Raw genomic sequence first — 18896 nt, forward strand, 5'->3', positions numbered from 1 at the left:
CAAGGGAGAAGACCCTGTCTACATATTTTTCTTCTGTGATCTCTTGGAATATATGTGAAGACATTGTTTTATAAGTATCATACAGATTTCTTCCATGTAGACAATTCAAATAGGAACAGTGAGACAAGCCTCCTGGGGTTTGCAACATTTATGCCTGGTGAATAACTTAATACTGAAATGATAGCTGGGATTGGCCCTTAGTTCTGGAGGAGAGTTGTTCACTATCTGTAGACTGCAGAAGAAAAATAAATTATGGCTTATTGAGTTGCAGGGGAAAAAAAAACTATTGGCTTTCTTCCCCTGTTTTCTGAGTAATCATGTGTCCAAGCAAGCCACATCAAATGGTGTTATCATTGCTCAAGCCTCTTCGGTTTAAAATGGAAAGTGTCATTAGTCACTACAGCCAACAAAAGACATCAAACAGATGGGCAGTGAACTACCACAACAAATGAATCATTCTGATCTGTTCTCCAGACGCACACTCTTGCCTCTGTACCTGAGAGCATTCAAAGGCACCATTTGGGCAGGTAGGAAGGAACCACTTTGAATTTCAGCAAAAGACAAGGTAGAAAATTCTTTACAAAGTAAGTGATCATGTGGATATTGATTAGATGCTGTACTTACATCAAGGAAATCCAGATTCAGGATCTCTGCTGTAAACTAAATAGGTACACTTAGCCCTGTTCCTGGGCTTCCAGATCACTGCAGATGGGGACTAGAGCTAAGAAATTAAAAGACGCTCGCTCCTCGGGAGGAAAGCTACTAAAGCTTACTAAAAAGCATACTAAAGCATACTAAAAAGCAGAGACATCACCCTACCAACAAAAGTGCGTATAGTCAAGGCTATGATTTTTCCAGTTGCAATATATAGCTGTGAAAGTTGGACCATAAGAAAGGCTGAGCGCCAAAGAACTGAGGCCTTTGAACTATGGTGCTGGAGAAAACTCCCTTGCACTGCAAGGCGATCCAACTGGCCAGTCCTAGAGGAGATGAACCCTGGCTGCCCTTTAGAAGGCCAGATCCTGAAGATGAAACTCAAACACTTGGGCCACCTAATGAGAAGGAAGGACTCACTGGAGAAGAGCCTAATGCTGGGAAAGATTGAGAGCAAATGAAGAAGGGGATGACAGAGAATGAGGTGGCTGGATGGAGTCACTGAAGCAGTAAGCGTGAGCTTAAATGGACTCCAGAGGATGGTAAAGGACAGAAAGGCCTGGAGGAACATTGTCCATGGGGCTGCGATGGGGTGGACATGGCTTCGCAACTAACAACAGAAGGCCTGTTGCTATATCTTAGCTGCAAGAATAACAGGGGGGAATGATATGCTAATGTTGTTTGGAAAAACTTCAAACTTGGTCCAAAGTGCTTTGGATGACTTTGGACAATGTTCCATGCCAAAGTTTTTTGGACAAAGGACAGATGTTGCTTCATTAATGTCATAAGAGAAAACAAGAGGAAAGTTAACATGTTACAATCTAAACCAATTTTCTGTACTGGGGTTCTTTGGACCCCAACAGATCCTATGTTTTAATCAAAATTGCCCAGGAGGTCTTCCAACCTTCAAGAGAGTTTTTCAAAGTACACAGCAGGAAAGCCCAGTGATTCTCTCTACATTTTCTCTTTGGCACTGAGCATCCTTAGCTCTAACTGAAGAAATAAATTCCGAGGAATTATCTGCAAAGAAAGAAATGGGTTTCTGAATTCTTTGTGGCATTCTAAATAACCTCAAAGAAGAAAATCTAATAAATCATTTAGCCTCTGGGCTTGTCCCCAAGGATTGTTGCATTGCCATTTGTGATATGGGACATGGGACATGGAATCTGGCTCAATGTCCAAATAAGTTAATCTTTATATATTTTTCAATTATTTCTTATGAAACTTCTAGATGATTCTAGATCATTATCTGGTTGTTAAACATTTTCTGGGAATATTACAGCCCGGCGTATTTTATTTCATTATCAATTTTGTGATAATTGCTAAGCAAAGTGATAATGTTTTGACAGTATTTTGAATTGGAAGGTCTGGGTTTTGAAACATTTTGAAACAGAAAGCGTGATAGAAATCCAAAATAAGTCAACTCCCTGGTGTAGTTAATTGGGCCAGATATTCCCATCACTTTGTTTTGTTTTGTCTGCTTGTTCTTGTTTTCTTTCTTTCTTTTTACATATATATAAATGTCAGACCACAAAAGCAATACAACTCAGGTTTGTTTGGTGTTTTCTGCAGGTGTGGCTTCCGTAGCACAAAAATCCTGCCCTGAATTACCTCCTACAAAAGTAGTTAGCCATTTCCTCCTGCTCCATATTGCAGGAAAATAAGTCCATACAAAAACAACAATCACCTCTGGACCAAGGCAGGGCATTTAACAGGTTTATTTCACCATGCCGTTTTTAGACACCATTCTGCCCCTTTTCCTTTGCTTCGCTTTTTAGGCCTGCCTGAAAATATAAATAATGGCCAGTTATTTGCGGTCAGCAAATCAACCACTCACTCAGAATTTATCCTGTACGCTGAGACCGGAGCTTGAAACAATTTAATCTCCAGATGTTTGTTGCTCTGTTAATCCAGTCAAAAAACAACTAATGTCCAAATGGAGCCAAGTGAAAAGAACCACATTTCCCCCTCATCTCCATTTTCAAAAGACAAGATTTTGTATTAGATCTAGTCTTTAGATTCTATTTTTCACACTAAGGACCCAAGAAACGGAGAATGGGCGTTATTTGAGCCTAAAGTTTTAGGACAGCCTGACCTAACTATAATACTGTTATCTTGAGAAGAGAAGAGGCTAAATCATGTTTGCAGACATCCTTCTGCAGATGTGGGAGATAGAAACAATTAACCATGAGCTGTTATATTGTTATTTTTGCAGGCTATTCAGAATCATCCTATCTTATCCCTGCTGCGTCAGTTTCCAGGAAGAACAGATAATTATGATGTGAACTTCCTCTCTGGAGATACAAGGATGAACACTGTTCTTTTTTCTTTTTAATTCTGCCTTGATGGACTCGGCTATTCAAAATAAAATCGGGTTGTTTGGAAGACAGGGCATTACTGAACAGGTAGAGATATTTCTTTTCAACTTTTCAACTACTTTTACATATTTTAAAACTAGTTCCAGGTAATCTGATATATAAAATGACCTCTTATTAAAAATACCTAAAACCTAAAAATCATCAAAGTATAACATGAGGGTACACATTCCAAACAAAGGCTGGATTCAAACAACACAATGAACATCAAAGCAAAAGAAACAATACATATGATGAGTTAGTGTAATATGTGAATCCAGTCAATGAGTTGTCCCAAACTGTTCCCCTACACATGGTATGTGCAGCTAAAACTACGGTATGACTTTTAAACACAAATCAATTGTGCTTCTTTAGGTGACATATACAAAGCAGTCCCAAATTTCTTTTGCCAAGGAAAGTGGAAAGCTCTCTGAGGATACAAGCAGCATGGGATATGGTCAGGGATGGAGAGAATGGGGATCTGCAAGCCCAATGTAAATGCATTTTAAAAAAATAAATAAATAAATCATGAAAATGATTTCAGAATTAAGAATGGCAAGTGACAGTGAAGAAAAATTGCTAAATGCATTGCAGAATTCCAATCTATTGGTGTCAAATGATGATGATGATAACATTACTAGAAGGATTAATTCCAAATTTTGCAATGAATAGAGTAAGAAAAAAAGGGTACATGTGTAGCGTTTGTTATGGTACTGATAATTTTTACTCTTGTTTCATTTTTACTCACCAGTCCTTGCATCTTTATTTCACAGTGAATACTTCTTCTTCTTCGTAACCTATAACAGGATGGGAATAAATATGATTCCTGAAATAATTTTCTTACAAGAAGGTAGTTTTTTTTTGCAGAACACAATTACATCAGATAAAAAAGGCAAATATGTGGCTTGTTGATAGTGTATGGAGCAGTGACTTTCTCTGAACACAAAATACTCATAAAGATGCTTAGGAGAGAAAAATGGAGGAAGAGATGCTGCACACATGAACTTCTAGAGGAAAAGATAGGCTATAACCCAAATATATAAATAAAAATTATTGTATGGACCATGAATTACTTTTCTGGTATTATTTTGAGATCAATATTAGAGCACAAAAGCTTATATATAGTCATGTTATGCTTAAAAGGAAACTTGGTGTTTCAGATGAAAAAAAAATAGACATGTGATATCAAATGAAAAATGCCATATAACTTTTTAAAACTTATTTTTATTATTTTCCTAAAGTACCACTTTTTTCTCTACCCTGGACACATTCCATGAATTCCACTTATCCAGTCCTCTTTTCCTGAGTTAATTCCTCCTCCTCCTCCTCCTCCTCCTCCTCCTCCTCCTCCTCCTCCTCCTCCTCCTCCTCCTCCTCCTCCTCCTCCTCCTTCTTTTCTTCTTCCTTTCTTCTTCTTCTTCTTCTTTTTTTTTTACTAATGGATATAACAGTATAGGAAGAAAGGTTCAGCAAAGGATGTGTATTTGGCAAATTAAAATAACTGGGGAAAATATGGATTTATGAATGGCAATGGCAATGATGTTTTGATATTCAATTTTTAAAAATTAGTTGTTTACTTGAAGATTGTGTTTTCTCATTTTCTTAAGAGTAAGCCATGGAAGCTGCAGTGACCCCCATTCTCTTGACCAAAACAAACAGGCACCTCCAGAAAAAGCAAAAGAGTAAATGAAGGGTTTTCAGTATTCTGACACCGGACAGCAAAATTATAAGCTTGAGTTGCCAGTACTTTTAGTTCTGGGTCCTTTTATAATTAAATCCTGTAAATGGATGCAATGCACCTTGTCACGTATGAAATAGGCTGTTCTGCAAATAGAAATTCCCTCCTGGGACTCTGTGCTGTGTTCGATTCCCCACCTCCTGCTGCAACATCCAAGTTATATATAGTCATATCTAGGAACAAGTATAAGCCTTTTGTGACAAAAAAAATGGAACAGAAAAGGGTTATGCATTTGTCTCTTTGAGCCTTTCTCTCTTGCTAAATGAATCAGGCTAGAAATGGGAAGTCATGAGTTCTAGACCAGCCTTTGGAAGTTGCTGGACCACCAGTCAATCTCTCAACCCTAAGAGGGAGACAATGGCAAACCACTTCTGAAATCTTGCCAGGAAAATTGCAAGGACCTGTTCAGGAGTCTACTGGAGTCAACTCACTTACAGGCACAAAAAAAACAAAAAACAAACCACACACACCTGCAAACTATATTTTGGATCATCTTTGCAGATAACATTAAATTAGCTATATGGTCCTCTTTCTCACTAGCTGGGAGAAGGAATGCTCCATATATCACTGTGTACTTTTTGTGATCTTAAAACGTAAACCATCAAAGTGGCTTCTTCTTTTGCTATGAAAAATATGATGATGTGGAGGCTGTTTACCACCTGTTCTACGTTTTGATATTTTTCATAACAAAACCTATTTCTTGTGAACTTTTACATTTTCCCCAGAGTCTCAAGTCAGCAATCTCCGCTTTTCATTCATGTGAACTTGGTTTAATTGGAATAGTATGATTGATCAAAAGTTCTATCCGTAGGTTGTGATCTAAACACAAATCTTTATATTTCTAGATTTAAACATTCAAATGATTGGATTGTTCAGTTTATTGTTGCTCTTTGCAATATAATCCCAAGGAGATTATATCATATCATATCATATCATATCATATCATATCATATATATACGAGATGTGTGAGGAAGTTTTCCAGTTTTTCTTTCCTGTGTGGCCAGGTTAAGAAAGTGTCATCTACATATCTAAGCCAGAGTTTGGGTTTGTGTTCAGATTTATCTAAGGCGTTAGTTTCAAAATGTTACATGAATAAGTTTGTGATGACGGGTGAGAGGGGTGATCCCATGGCGTGACCCGTCAAAACCGCGGTCCACAAAAGCGCGATCGACGAAAGCGCGCATTTGACGTCATCACAGCGCGACGAAAAAAATTAAAAATTGAAATAAAAATAAAATTAAAGCAAGCCGATTCACATAAAGGTAAGGGTTAGGGTTAGGGTTAGGTTAAGGGTTAGGGTTAGGTTTAGAGCGTTAGGGTTACGTTTAGCGTTACGTTAAAGGTTAGCGTTAGGTTTAGCGTTAGGTTAAGGGTTAGGTTTAGGGTTAGATTTAGGCTTAGGTTAAGGGTTAGGTTTAGGGTTAGGTTTGGGGGGGTTAGGGTAAGGTTTTCACTTTATTTTTACATTTTTCGATCACAGTGCGATGTTTTCGTCACGCTGTGATGACGTCAAATGCACGCTTTCGTCGACCGCGATTTTGTCGTCCACGGTTTTGTGGTGGAACCATCCCATGGGTGCTTCTTCTATCTGTTTGTATCTTTGTCCATTATGGCTGAAGTATGTATTGGTTAGGCACTGGTTGGTCAGGTCCAGGATGTGCTTAGGGGGGTTGTATTTGTTCTGGATAGCTGTCAAGGTTTCTTTTATAGGCACTTGGGTGAAGAGGGATATGACATCGAAGCTCAAGAGTAGGTCGCTGGGTTGTAGGTTTTGTTTCTTTATTGTTTCTATTAAATGGAGTGAGTTTTGTACGTGTGAGGTGATGGATTCTGTGTAGGGTTGAAATTGTTTGGCGAGGAATTTGGCAAGATTCTGTAGAAGTGAGCCTATGGAACTGACTATGGGTCTGAGTGGTGTTCAATCAACCCACTTACAGCAACAAAGTCAGCACTACACACACACACACACACACCAAGATTTATAGAGAAACAGCAGCTCCGACCACACTTTACTTGCACAAGCACGAAGCCGAAAACACCAGCCTGAAGATGGCGAGTGGGACTTCGCCAAAACGTTGCCAAGACAATCTCAATCTTACATGGGAAAAGACCCGAATACAACAAGACCAGAAACCTACACCCATGAAAATCTACACACACACACACACACACACACACAAACACAAACACACACACACACTATTTATATTTGTATTTGTATTTGTATTTCTATTATTTATTTATATTTATATTTGTATTTGTATCTGTATCTGTATCTGTATCTGTATCTGTATCTGTATCTGTATCTGTATCTGTATCTGTATCTATAACTGTATCTATTTCTATTTCTATATTTATATTTATATTATTGATATTGATATTATTGATATTATTGATATTATTGATATTATTGATATTATTGATATTATTGATATTATTGATATTATTGATATTATTGATATTATTGATATTATTGATATTATTGATATTGATATTATTGATATTATTGATATTATTGATATTATTGATATTATTGATATTATTGATATTATTGATATTATTGATATTATTGATATTGGTATTGATATTGGTATTGATATTGGTATTGATATTGGTATTGATATTGGTATTGATATTTATATTGATATTTATATTTTGATGTTTAGCCTGGCAAGCCTATGTAGATCCATACAGAAAGAGTATGGTAGAGGTTAATATACTTAAATATATTTGTACAACAAATATATGCAGTGACTCTGTTGTATTCAATACAAATATGTGTTGTACAAATATCTTCATTTTCCCACTAAAGCAAGAAAAGTTACACATAGTTAAGTCCCATACACACCACTAAGAGATAATGGACTAGGTTTTGTTTAATAGCAGTGAGACAGAAACAGTAGGAGCAGAGTAAGTGTCTTGTTGGTGGATATGCTTCAACCCTGCATGATAGACAGAAAAGATTGGTGGTCAGTGGTTACAATACTTGCCTGCAGCTTCATCCTGTAATTTGGGATCAGTTAAACACATATACAAAACAATATGTTTACTTGAAGGCCTTTCAATTATAAGTCACAACTGATCCAAAATGGTTAGCCTTCAAGGAATGAGCAATGAGGGTGGGTGTTGGAGATAAGACAAGCTAAATTTATCTTCCTGATTGTATTTTTGAGAAATCTCATTAAGGACTTTTTGAAATATGCGCATTAATCTGGACAGAAGGTAGAAAAGATGCAAACCTAAAGTTGGTCTTCCACTACAATTACACCCGTTGAACCAGTTCCCAGAACTTCATATCCAGTTTTCAGAAACCAAATTGTGCCCAAGATTAATTATGTAAATAGGAAAACATAAAACTCATTTTGAATTGCATTATTCATTCCAGACATGTATGTTTGAACTTCCATGTTAATATAACCCTCACCTCTTCATTTGCATTACAATATCTCATGAGATTGCCAGAAATACTAGACTTTGGGGTGTGTATCTCATTTATTTATGAATTACTGCATATATAGATTGTCACAATATATAATATGGCAGGTTTGTTCCTGATATGCTTCCTCCTACCTCCATATTCCTATCCTGTAATACCAGCTGCTGTAATAACTATGTTCCTTTGCATTTGTTCAACACTGTGTAACATTTTATGTGGCTGTTGTTACTATTAAGATTGTTTAATTTTGGGGAGGGACAAAAAACATCTTGAGTAATATATAGTTTGTTCAAAATTGAGGGCAGTCTGATACAAGTCTTTGTCTCTCTGAAGATACTTAACTATTTATAGAGGGCATGAAACTACTTCTGATGTTTTACTTTCTATCTTCCAAGTCTTTTTAATAAAGTGATATTATCTTATGGATCAGCAATTCTGATCCTTTTACTGAGTCAGACTGGAATGAATGAATTAATGACTGATACTATCTGTTACCCAACGTACAACTTCTATGAAGGTAGGATAGGATGCTTGATACTGATTAAGAGAAGCTGTCTAGGTGTTTTCCCCAAATTCACTTGAAACTTCCAAACTGAATCTGGATACTGCCAACAGAAAATATGCTATACTACTTAGCAACCGTATTTACTAACTGCTAGAAAGTAGCAACTAATTAACTGGAATGGAGCCCCCCCCCCCAAAATGCTGAATGTAATGATCATAGAGATTGAGAAGGTCAGCTCCAGCCCATTGCTTGCACAAGTTGAGCTGCACACGCGAAGGCACTGACCCACCGTTCATGCAAGTCGAGCTGAACGCATGCATGCAAGTGCGCTGACCAGCCACTTGCGGGTCCAGTTCCAAACAGGCCATGGCCTGGTAGTGGACCACAGCCCAGGGGTTGGGGACCCCTGATGTAGCATGTAAGGAGGTGCTGGAGAAAACTACCCTTACCTTGTCATGTCACTAATGCTCTTCTGGTCTAAATTCCAGGCTGAAATGTGACTGAAATAGGTCCAGCTATTGAGAAAGAGCTGGGAAGTTTTCAGAATACGAATGGCGAAAAATGGTGCTTCGTACCTAGATTAAAGCCTTCAAGGCATCCAGTTGCCGATGTAGCAGCAGAAAATACAAAATCCAAAGCTGGTATCTTATATCAAGAACCAGAACAAATGACATGGGGAAGTTCAGTTTAGGGGAAAATTACATTAATTGACTGTGCATTGACATCCTAGGCATCAGCCAATTGAAAAGAACCGGAATTTTATGCTTTAAGTGAAAAAAATCCTATGTCTCACTACTCAGAACACACAGAGAGGGGTGGGGGAGAGAGGAAGAAGTGGGAGGAGCATTGGAATGCAAGCAAATGTTAAGGAGAAATAATGAAAGATAGACAATGAAGATATTGAAATGGTAGATAACTTCTGGCTTTTGGAATCAAACAAAAATGTAAAAGTAACAGCAGTCAAGGAAGGAATTTGCTGCAGATTAATGTTTGGTATAGCAGCCACAAAGGCCTTGGAAAAGAGATTACGGTATGTCTATACTTATCGTATACTTACAAAGCAGTGGTGGGTTTCAAAAATTGTTCGAACCTACTCTGTGGGTGTGGCTTCCTTTGTGGGAGTGGCTTGCCACCCATGTGAAGGGATGGGAATGGCTTGCCGCTCATGTGACCGGATATGAAGATGCCGACGACACTTGTCAGAACCACCTTAAATTACCTCACACACAGCACTGGCATGCATAAGAATATGATGTAAACTTGTTTTTTAAAAGGCATCTTTGGTTTGCGTTAAAACAACTTCAACACACGCAATGTTCTGATTGCACCACAAACGCAGTAGTCATCCTTACCTTTCACAGAGGCACTGAGTTTTATAAATATGAGCATTGTAGTGTAGAATAATCATATCTAAAGACCAGTGGTGGGTTTCCAAAAATTTTTGGAACCTCTTCTGTAGGTGTGGCCTGTTTTCCGGGTCCACTGGTGGAACCTCTTCTAACCGGTTCGGTAAATTTGATGAACCGGTTCTACCGAATAGGTGCGAACTGGTAGGAACCAACCTCTGTTACAAAGATTAGAATAGTCCAGGTAATACTATTCTCTGTGACCCACTATGAGAGCAAAAGTTGGATTTGGAAGAAGCAGGATAGAAAGAGTATTGGTGTGTTTGAATTAAGGTGTTGAGAATAACATTGATAACAAAAAAAAAAAAAAAAAAAAAAAAACCCCACCCAAAACGACAACAGGAAGAACAAATGGATTGTTAAACAATCCAGAATTCTCACTCAAGGCATAAATGACCTGGCTCTAAATTATCATACAATGAAGTCTAATACATTATGTGAAGACCTACTGTAGCTCATTGGAGAAAGCTCCAATGCTGAGAAGAATTGATACTCACCCATAATTAATCAATTCTTTATTTGTTAAGTCTGACCATACCTGATTTTTTGGCATGGCTTTGAAAAGTACAGAAATCTGCTTATGGCTGATTTAAATAAAACAGATATGGTAAGGAAGTTCCTTTTCTTTTATGTATTTAAGGAAGGAAATAGCATGTTATTTTTCTTATTATGGGTGCAATTCCCAAGATGGCTTTTGAATTCATTTCACAACAACTATCCTATTACTCTTACTACAAATGGCCTGCACAATTGCTACCAGAAGGAAGGAGCCACGACGTGGATCAACAAGTCCCACCCCTCAAGACCTATTATACTATTAAGAGAAGTTCTTTAAAAATCGTGGTAGTTCTCTTACCAGACATAACTAGGTCAGTCTTAAATGAACATGTTTACCTTTTTGTAAGGAATAGACAGATAAAGAAATACTACAGTGCCATACATAAGAATTAATGGATAAGCATGCATCTACAGCTTTTATATTTATCATAATTTATCTTAAATATGTTTCTCAGAGATTATCTTAGTGACATATAAGGTGAATAATTGGTTATTTGGTTATTCATTATCGTTTGAATTTAGTTATTCCAGTGAAGGGGGCTTCCTTCAAGAGGATGCAAACACAACTTTCAGTTGAAATTACTTTGGGATATTATTGGGATTTCTCTAATAATCTCCAAATCATTTCAAAAGAATACTTTGCTTACTAAACAAATGATCCTAAGTCAAGGACTACCTGTATTTATCAAGGTCATGAATCCACAACAGCAGCCTCAAGACTCTCCCTAGCCTAGCATCCTCTACTTGGATGGTGGATAGAGCATTGACATAACATGCTTTCAGTGATTCATTCTTCTGATGAGTTGAACTGATATATTAATTTCCCAGATGTTATCAAAGGCAATTCCATACAAAACCTACAAGTAGACAAAACACTATAACTGAAACTTATAACTGAGATTTATGAGCTTAATTAATGCTCAGGAATGCAGATTACATCAGGTAATTCTTGGAATTGTTATGAAATTACTGTACCTGGACTAATACTTATGTATTCAACATTGCTGATTCCAGCCCTTGCAAAAAGATCAAGTGGAAAAAAAAATGGGTGCAACCCTAATTTATAAATGTTACAATGCAAGTTAAAAACCGTGTTTTCAGGATATAACTGGGAAGTTCATTTCTTCACAAGTCTTTGAATTTTACTTTATCCCGCAGCACAGGCTCTCCCAACAAATTCACAAAACAAGGATAGCAAAATCACATGAAATTGGGAAATTAAGTAAAGCCTGCATTTTTTTAAAAAAAAGCATACAAATTATACAGTAGAAATGAAAAACCATTACATTTAAATTACTTATTAAAATACATTTTCAAAGTGATGAAGGATTTACATGAAACACTCACAGGTGAATGCTATGCACTTCCCCTGACCATTTTCTCTTTGATATGCAGTTATCCACCTAATTTCATTGTTCACTTGTTACTTATTTGTCAGGCCTAGAAACAATCTTTTGCATTGGGCCATTAGGCCTGCCACATTTAATGCTGTGAGAAAATGGGAGGGGGGCTTATATGGAGTATGGGAGATATATACTCATAATAACATTCCTTTCTCAGAGAGTCAAGGACATATTGCCCTGCACCTGGAGGGATATGACTGGGAGGCATCTCCAGTTGGGATGGTGCCTGATTGGGAAATGTGACAGATATGTGTATGCTAGGCAGCAACTTGGTCTTTCATTTGGGTGAGGAAAACCTAGAAGCTTTCAGAATCAGGTTTTACCCAAGGTGCCAATATGACATCTCTAATAAAATGGAACTTTGAGCCTCAGAGTCCTATTTCATTGGGGGTGTTAGTTGGAGCCCTTACAATTATAATGTTAATTATCAATTAGTACCAAGCTAGATTCAAGGTTTACTTCTGACCGATAAGCTCATATGTGATTTGCGGCTAGAATACATGGATTCACTTTCTGTGTACTGATGATTAATTGTTAAGAACCTTAAAGAAAATCTTTCCTTGTTCACTGTCAAATGATAAAGTATAAATTTGTATTTGATTACATGTAGATTTTCTCTATAGTACTCTCGAATGCTCCTTCCACTGAAACCCAGAAGGTCTTACATCTTTTGGATGCCTATTAAAAATCTGACTCTTCACTTGGCCTCTTCTTTCAATGTTGTCTTTGTCTTTCAATGTTGTGAATTTGCTTTGCCACACACTGTTTTTTAAATTATAGTGTTGTTGATGAGACTGAGCCCAAGGATGGGATAAAATGTACCATCAGTTTGAAGTCACTACGCTCCCTTAAGAGACCTAAGTTCAGCCGCCCATGAATTCCGTTGACTCCTATCTAGTGCCAATTTGCCTTGACTTTAGTAGTTCAAAGACTTGTGTGAACTAAACTTGTAGTAATTTGAACGCTCTCCTAGTTCCTGATTACTTGCACCTGATATATTGTATCTTACGTGTTTTTTAAGTATTTTATTTTTGTATTTTAATACTCTTTAATTTTATACAAATAAACCATCTGGAGATATCATTTCATAGAAAGCAATATATTGAAGTAAATAAATGAACAAAATAATGTTCCACGCATTTTCTAATTTATACTTCTCCCAAAGCCTGTGTCCATTACACGTCTTCATATTTTTGCTAACATAAGATTCTTTGTAGTTTTTACACATGGAAAAAACTATGGCCTCTATAGCCTTTCAAAGGTATCACTGAGGACGAAGAAACACCACTATTTATATTATAATTTCAATTCTGGATATTATGAAGGGAGTATTTCAGTTTCCACCCTGGAGAAGATGAGCTTAACACACCCTATAAGTAGCCTTATTCTTCTGTAGGGGAAAAAAAGACTATAAGTAGCCTTATCCTTGTGAGTTGAAAAAAATGTTTGAGTTAAATATGCAATTAAGTTGGTTTAATTAAGAATGCATGCATGGGCGGGTGATTTTGATTGAGGGCTCCAAACGCAAAGCAGGAAGTATCAAATCCTTAGATTGTTCCCTCTGGCCTCTTCCATTTCCTTCTGAAACTGTTTATCAACATTTCTGACACCAAGAAGGCCCAGGACAAGATGTTGGGAAGATTGGACAGAGGTCATGTTCAGATGGTTTTGGAATCAAGAGCAATAGCAGTAGACTTATAGCTGCTATAGCTACATTTCTCCTTCTTGGCTTTGATTCCCTTACAATTCTTACAACTGGAAAACGATGGATAATAGAAAGGTTGGGAAAGTTCTGGAAAGGGGTATGGGACCCTTTCCTGGTTGTCACCTTATGCCAGCACATAATTAGAACATTCAGTTCTTCCAGTACTGAAGTCTTCTGTGAAATGCCTTAGATGACTTTGCCTACACCAAGGGGGGAAATCTAATGCAATATTATACAGGTAGCCCTAAACTAACATCCCCAATTGAGTCTAAAATTTATGTTGCTAAGTGAGAAATTTGTTAAGTGGGTTTTGCTCCATTTTATGACTTTTCTTCCTACATTTGTTAAGTCAATCAGTGCAGTTGTTGAATTAGTAATACAGTTGTTAAGTGAATCTGGTTTCTCCATTGACTTTGCTTCTCAGAAGGTTGCAAAAGGTAATCACAAGATTCCCCCAGGACACTGCAACCGTCATAAATCTGAGTCAGTTGCCAAGTGTCTGAACTGTGATCACCTGACCATGGGAGTGCTGCAATGGTCATATGTGTGAAACATGGTCATGTCACTTTCTTCAGTGTCATTGTAACTTCAAACTGTCATTAAATGTTGTAAGTCAAGGACTACCTGTATATACTAAGATGTATTTACCTTTATATAACTTTTCTTTTGAAATTATATAAGTTTTCTGCTGTTTTTTTTTAAATTAGAAAAAGAGATTGTAAAAGAAATAAAGGGATAAAGGAAACTTAGAATGCAGGCATGAATGCTTCTTTGATTCTATTTGGATCACGTACAATGGTTTGAATTCTCTTGAGAAAAATAATATTGAAACAAACAACCCTTATGAGAATCCTTTCCTCTCTTCCTCTTTTCCCACTTAAAATGGCCCCTTATCTGCTTTTCTATCCACAAAATAAAAGATATTAAATGTACATGGGGAAAAGGGGGAGGGTTATTGCTGATCAAGAAAATAATAAAAAATAAGGGATTAAATAACACATCCCTATTATTATTTTTATCTCTCACACAAATAATTTAACCGTGACATTTTTTTCAGTATTAATTGTCCTAAGACATGCATTGTATCACCCTTTCTTACCTAGATTACTAGGAAGCTCTCAGATATGACAGTTTCCCCACAAATCTTACCCAATGATCACACATTATACTGGAAGCATACAGTATTTCCCTTGAAGCCATTAGTTAGGATCTGCTAGAAATGTGATTTCAGCAGAGATGGAATTGGGATTTGGTTTCTGCTCAACTAAGACACCAGAGTTGGTGTCTTAATTGAGCAAAGCAACATTTACCCCAGGTATCAAATAAAGATATTAAGGCTGCTGGGAGTTCCTGAGATAAATTAAATCCGCTTTCACACCAACAAATATTATGGTGGTAATAACCCCTGGGATACAACTTAATTATTCTACAACATAGATTTCATTGGTTGTAGGGACTTCAATCATCTATTGATCCTTGAGTGCAAGCACCATTCTTTCTTTTGTTCTTTTAGAAGAATGCTGTATTTTAGAAGTAGAAATAGTACAGTGAGCATATCTTTCTGCCCTGGCACAGTGTTTAGAGTGCAGTACTGCAGGCTACTTCTGCTGATCACTGGCTGCCTACAGTTTGACAGATCGAGTCTCACCAGGCTCAAGGTTGGCTCAGCTTTCCATCCTCCTGATGTGGATAAAATGAGGACCCAGATAGTTGGGGGCAAAATGCTGACTCTGTAAACCGCTTAGAGAGGGCATAAAGCACTATGAAGCGGTATATAAGTCTAAGTACTATTGCTATTGCTATGGCTTTATACAAAGACAGGGGTAAAAAAAAGAGCATGTTCCAGCAAACGGTTTCAGCCCTGGAGGGCTCTGGCAAGCATAAGCCAGGTACTAATAACATGCCTGGTTCCCTGATCTGGGTAACTATATTATACTATACTATAGCCGTATCCCAAAATAGTCTATGAAACAGTATTGCATTTGATTCATAAGCCAAAACAAAACAAAACCCAACCCAACCCATTACTGGGTATCTGAGAGTCATCAGGGACTAGAATAACACTGGATTGTTTTTTCTAGGTTTAGAACAAATATAATTGGATCATATTATTATTTCCACCGCTAGCCATATTGTAGTAAGCCAGAGGATTATAAAGGCAATGAGGGGCATAAACTTCAAAAGGAACATTTGAATGCAATGTTCAAGGACACATGTTGGCTTTGTATCAAGATGCTGAGATACGTTCCCTTAGAATCCCATGTGATTCGGAACACAGCATTTCACAAGTAGAAACAAATGGAAAGACATGTGGTACACGCTCTAAAAAATAGCCATGTGATTCCAAGCTGCCCCACCACCATGCTAACTGTTCCACCTGCTCCAAAGTATCAACACTTGGAGACAAGAAACAAGAAAACATTTGAGATTGACCAGGAAGCCTGCAGAGGCTTCTCAAGCTCTCATAAGCCATTTGTCCACACCTATTTGATGTGGGGAAAAAAACTCAAGGAAGAAAAGAGGGCCAACTGACCTCCATGGGGGGACCTCCATTACTTTACAGATTTCTTACAGTGGGGATTTAGCAAAAGAAAAACAAACAAGCAGGCAAAATCCTTTGCACCATCTCATAGATATTTTGACAGGATTTGTATAATTAAAGACAGGACAAAAGGCAACTTATAACTAATAGCAGTCCCCCCCCCCTGTTTTTGCTAATGCGGAAGCTAGAGAATTGGCATCTAAGCAAAACAAACTTTTCCTGCTGTCTCCCAGCAAATATTCTTAGAAACCTTCCCCATGAATTCACCCATGTTCAAGGGTGGCCCATCACTAATAAAAGGGCAGAGATGGGGAAGAAGGGATTTCTTTCTGAATTCTGGATAATTGTGGTCTTTGAGATTATCCCTGGGAATGCATATGGAAGGAAGGAGCCCTTGATTAAGTCTCTTACCTTTATGGCCTGGATAGATTCTCAATACAGAAGGTAGTCATATTTAGATTATCTGCCTTTTACAGTTAGCAGTATCCTATACAAGGTGCATCAGGCTTTCTGCCCTTTCTGTCTCTTCCTCATCCATTTCCTGTTGTTCAAGCATTCTTGGCCATCTCTGCATAATATTATCTTACCTGCTAGAGGGCAGTTCAGCTGACTGATCTGAAGCTTTTGCCGTCTGGATCGGGAAGCAAAGCTGAGCAGCAAAAGAGAAGGGTGCAAACACAGCTTCAGGTTCCTTTCTCTTACTCTGATGCCTGTACAGCTTCACTCAGATACTGCCTTGTGCTTTCCGCCTTCTCCTCTCTCTGTTACTGTGGAGAACAAATGTGACAGGCCACAACGTGCATATCAGGGCTTGGAAGGTTTCCAGAACAGTGTCCACAGCTCTGTTTGGATAAGAAAAGTCCTGGGAATCACTGTGGTTACACTTTATTCCTCAGAGGTCCTGCTAGACAGAGCAGGGGAAAAAAAAAACCCTTTCCACCTAAAACCACAAGTTGACACAGAGCAGAAAGAAGTGACAGGAGAAGGAGGGATGAAACCTGAAACAGCCGTGGGTAAATAAGAACAGCCAGCTCATCCGAGTGACTAGCAGCCCTTGGCAGCAGGCAGGAGCTGCTGCAGCAGCTCGGTGCTCTGATGAATCACCCTCCAATGGGCTCTTTCTAGGCTGATGATTGAATTAAATGGACCACTCAGGCTGAGCTACAGAGATATTTTCAGACTCCCACTTTTAAGGAAAGAATGGATTGCACCTCCGTTGGACTGCAAATGTTCTCCATCATTATTTCCTCTTCAAAGTGTCATAGTATTAGGGCAAAATTAGGCAGAATGATGATTTTTTTAAAATCTTGGTCTGTCTGATCATATCTAAAATGGCATGTATGTGGGATGGTGTCTGATTTGGAAAAAAAAAGGGGGAGCGTGAGAGGCATCAGGTCCTCTGTTTCCTACTGCCTCTTCTTATCTATTAGGGACCTTTTGTCTGAACCGAACATGATAGCAAAAGAGCCAGCTGAGGGGGAAGAGGGTCCAGAAACCTATTGGAAGCAGCCATTTACAAATTAAAACCAGAGCCAACTTCACAAGGCTACTGCTATTATAAAGTTTAGATAAGCAGAGTAGCTAATTATTTTTTTAAAAAGGGGGGGGAGGAGAGAGGAAGAAGTGATTGTCATGCATCAAATAAAATCAATTTATCAAAAACCAACTCCTCTGCTTATTTAGGTAAGCAGAAAAGCAGGTATCAATTTTAATAATAGTCATCCTTATATGAGGATAAGGAGGCAGAAATATTTGCTTATTGATTTGCTTGTTTACTTATGAAAACTTATTTGGCCACCCAACTCAGTGACTCCAGATGGCTTACAAGGATAAAAATCCAATATGAAAACAATAAAAGAGCAATACCACCCCACCCCACCCAATATATTTTGGGCCATTTCTGACTTTGGGGGGGAAATGTCCCTAAGTACATCTACCCCATTCCAATCCCTCCCCCCTTTTCTTCAAATCTCAATTTATTTGCTGTAGACTGATGGGGATAAAGCAGGCAGTGGGGCCTCTGCTTCTCCTGTTCCCTTTATCCTGCCCACCCATTAGTTTGCATTCTCCCTCTGAACCAGTAGCAAAGGGAAGTTCCTTCAGAGCCCTTAACTCTGGTGATCAAGAATGGGACTTAGTAAGACATGGTCTAAACCCTATTTATACATTTAATTGTAAGAAATGAATATTCCAGTTGCTTTATCCAGTTTGACCAACTGTCACATTCTCCAGCTTGCATTCTCCTTTATCACCCACAGAATTGACCCACAGGGAAAACTCTAATGAAAAAGCTATCATCCAATTCTCTAGATCAGACAAAATAGCTGCCGAGGATTAGGAAATAAGGGCAATTCTTCCCCCCCCCCCAAAAAAAAACCCAGAGTCCCAATACTCTTAAGGCCAAAGGGCGAAGAACTATTTGTTTTAGAGATTGTGTTTACAGATTGATTGATTGATTCTCTATTGTGGCTTATATTTCATTCCAGTCCAATCAGTAGCTGAAAGAAAAATTCTATAATTTAGAATTGTATAGAATCTACAAGAAAAATTTTAAAATCATCCATACAGGAACAGCAAACTATTTCATATAAAAA

General features: G+C 37.9%; 1 protein-coding gene across 3 annotated transcripts in view; it reads right to left on the reverse strand.

Moving 5' to 3' along the window:
- The window catches only part of FGF1 (fibroblast growth factor 1), a 51947-nt gene extending 34624 nt beyond the window's left edge, over positions 1-17323 (reverse strand). Inside the window, exons 1-2 of one of the 3 annotated variants that reach the window (XM_087709582.1) lie at positions 16890-17323; positions 3757-3805 (exon numbers count right to left, since the gene is read on the reverse strand). The gene's annotated coding sequence lies outside the window, so the exon portion shown is untranslated. Of the gene's footprint in view, positions 1-3756; positions 3806-4585; positions 4693-16889 lie in introns of those variants that run through there. The other 2 variants (XM_087709585.1, XM_087709581.1) reach the window with 2 other exon arrangements.
- Between the last annotated feature and the right edge of the window lie 1573 nt (positions 17324-18896).

Source organism: Thamnophis sirtalis, unplaced genomic scaffold, assembly GCF_051295495.1.
Source record: "Thamnophis sirtalis isolate CommonGarterSnake01/CBP01778 unplaced genomic scaffold, rThaSir2_p1.2 scaffold_3, whole genome shotgun sequence".
NCBI lineage: Eukaryota > Metazoa > Chordata > Lepidosauria > Squamata > Natricidae > Thamnophis > Thamnophis sirtalis.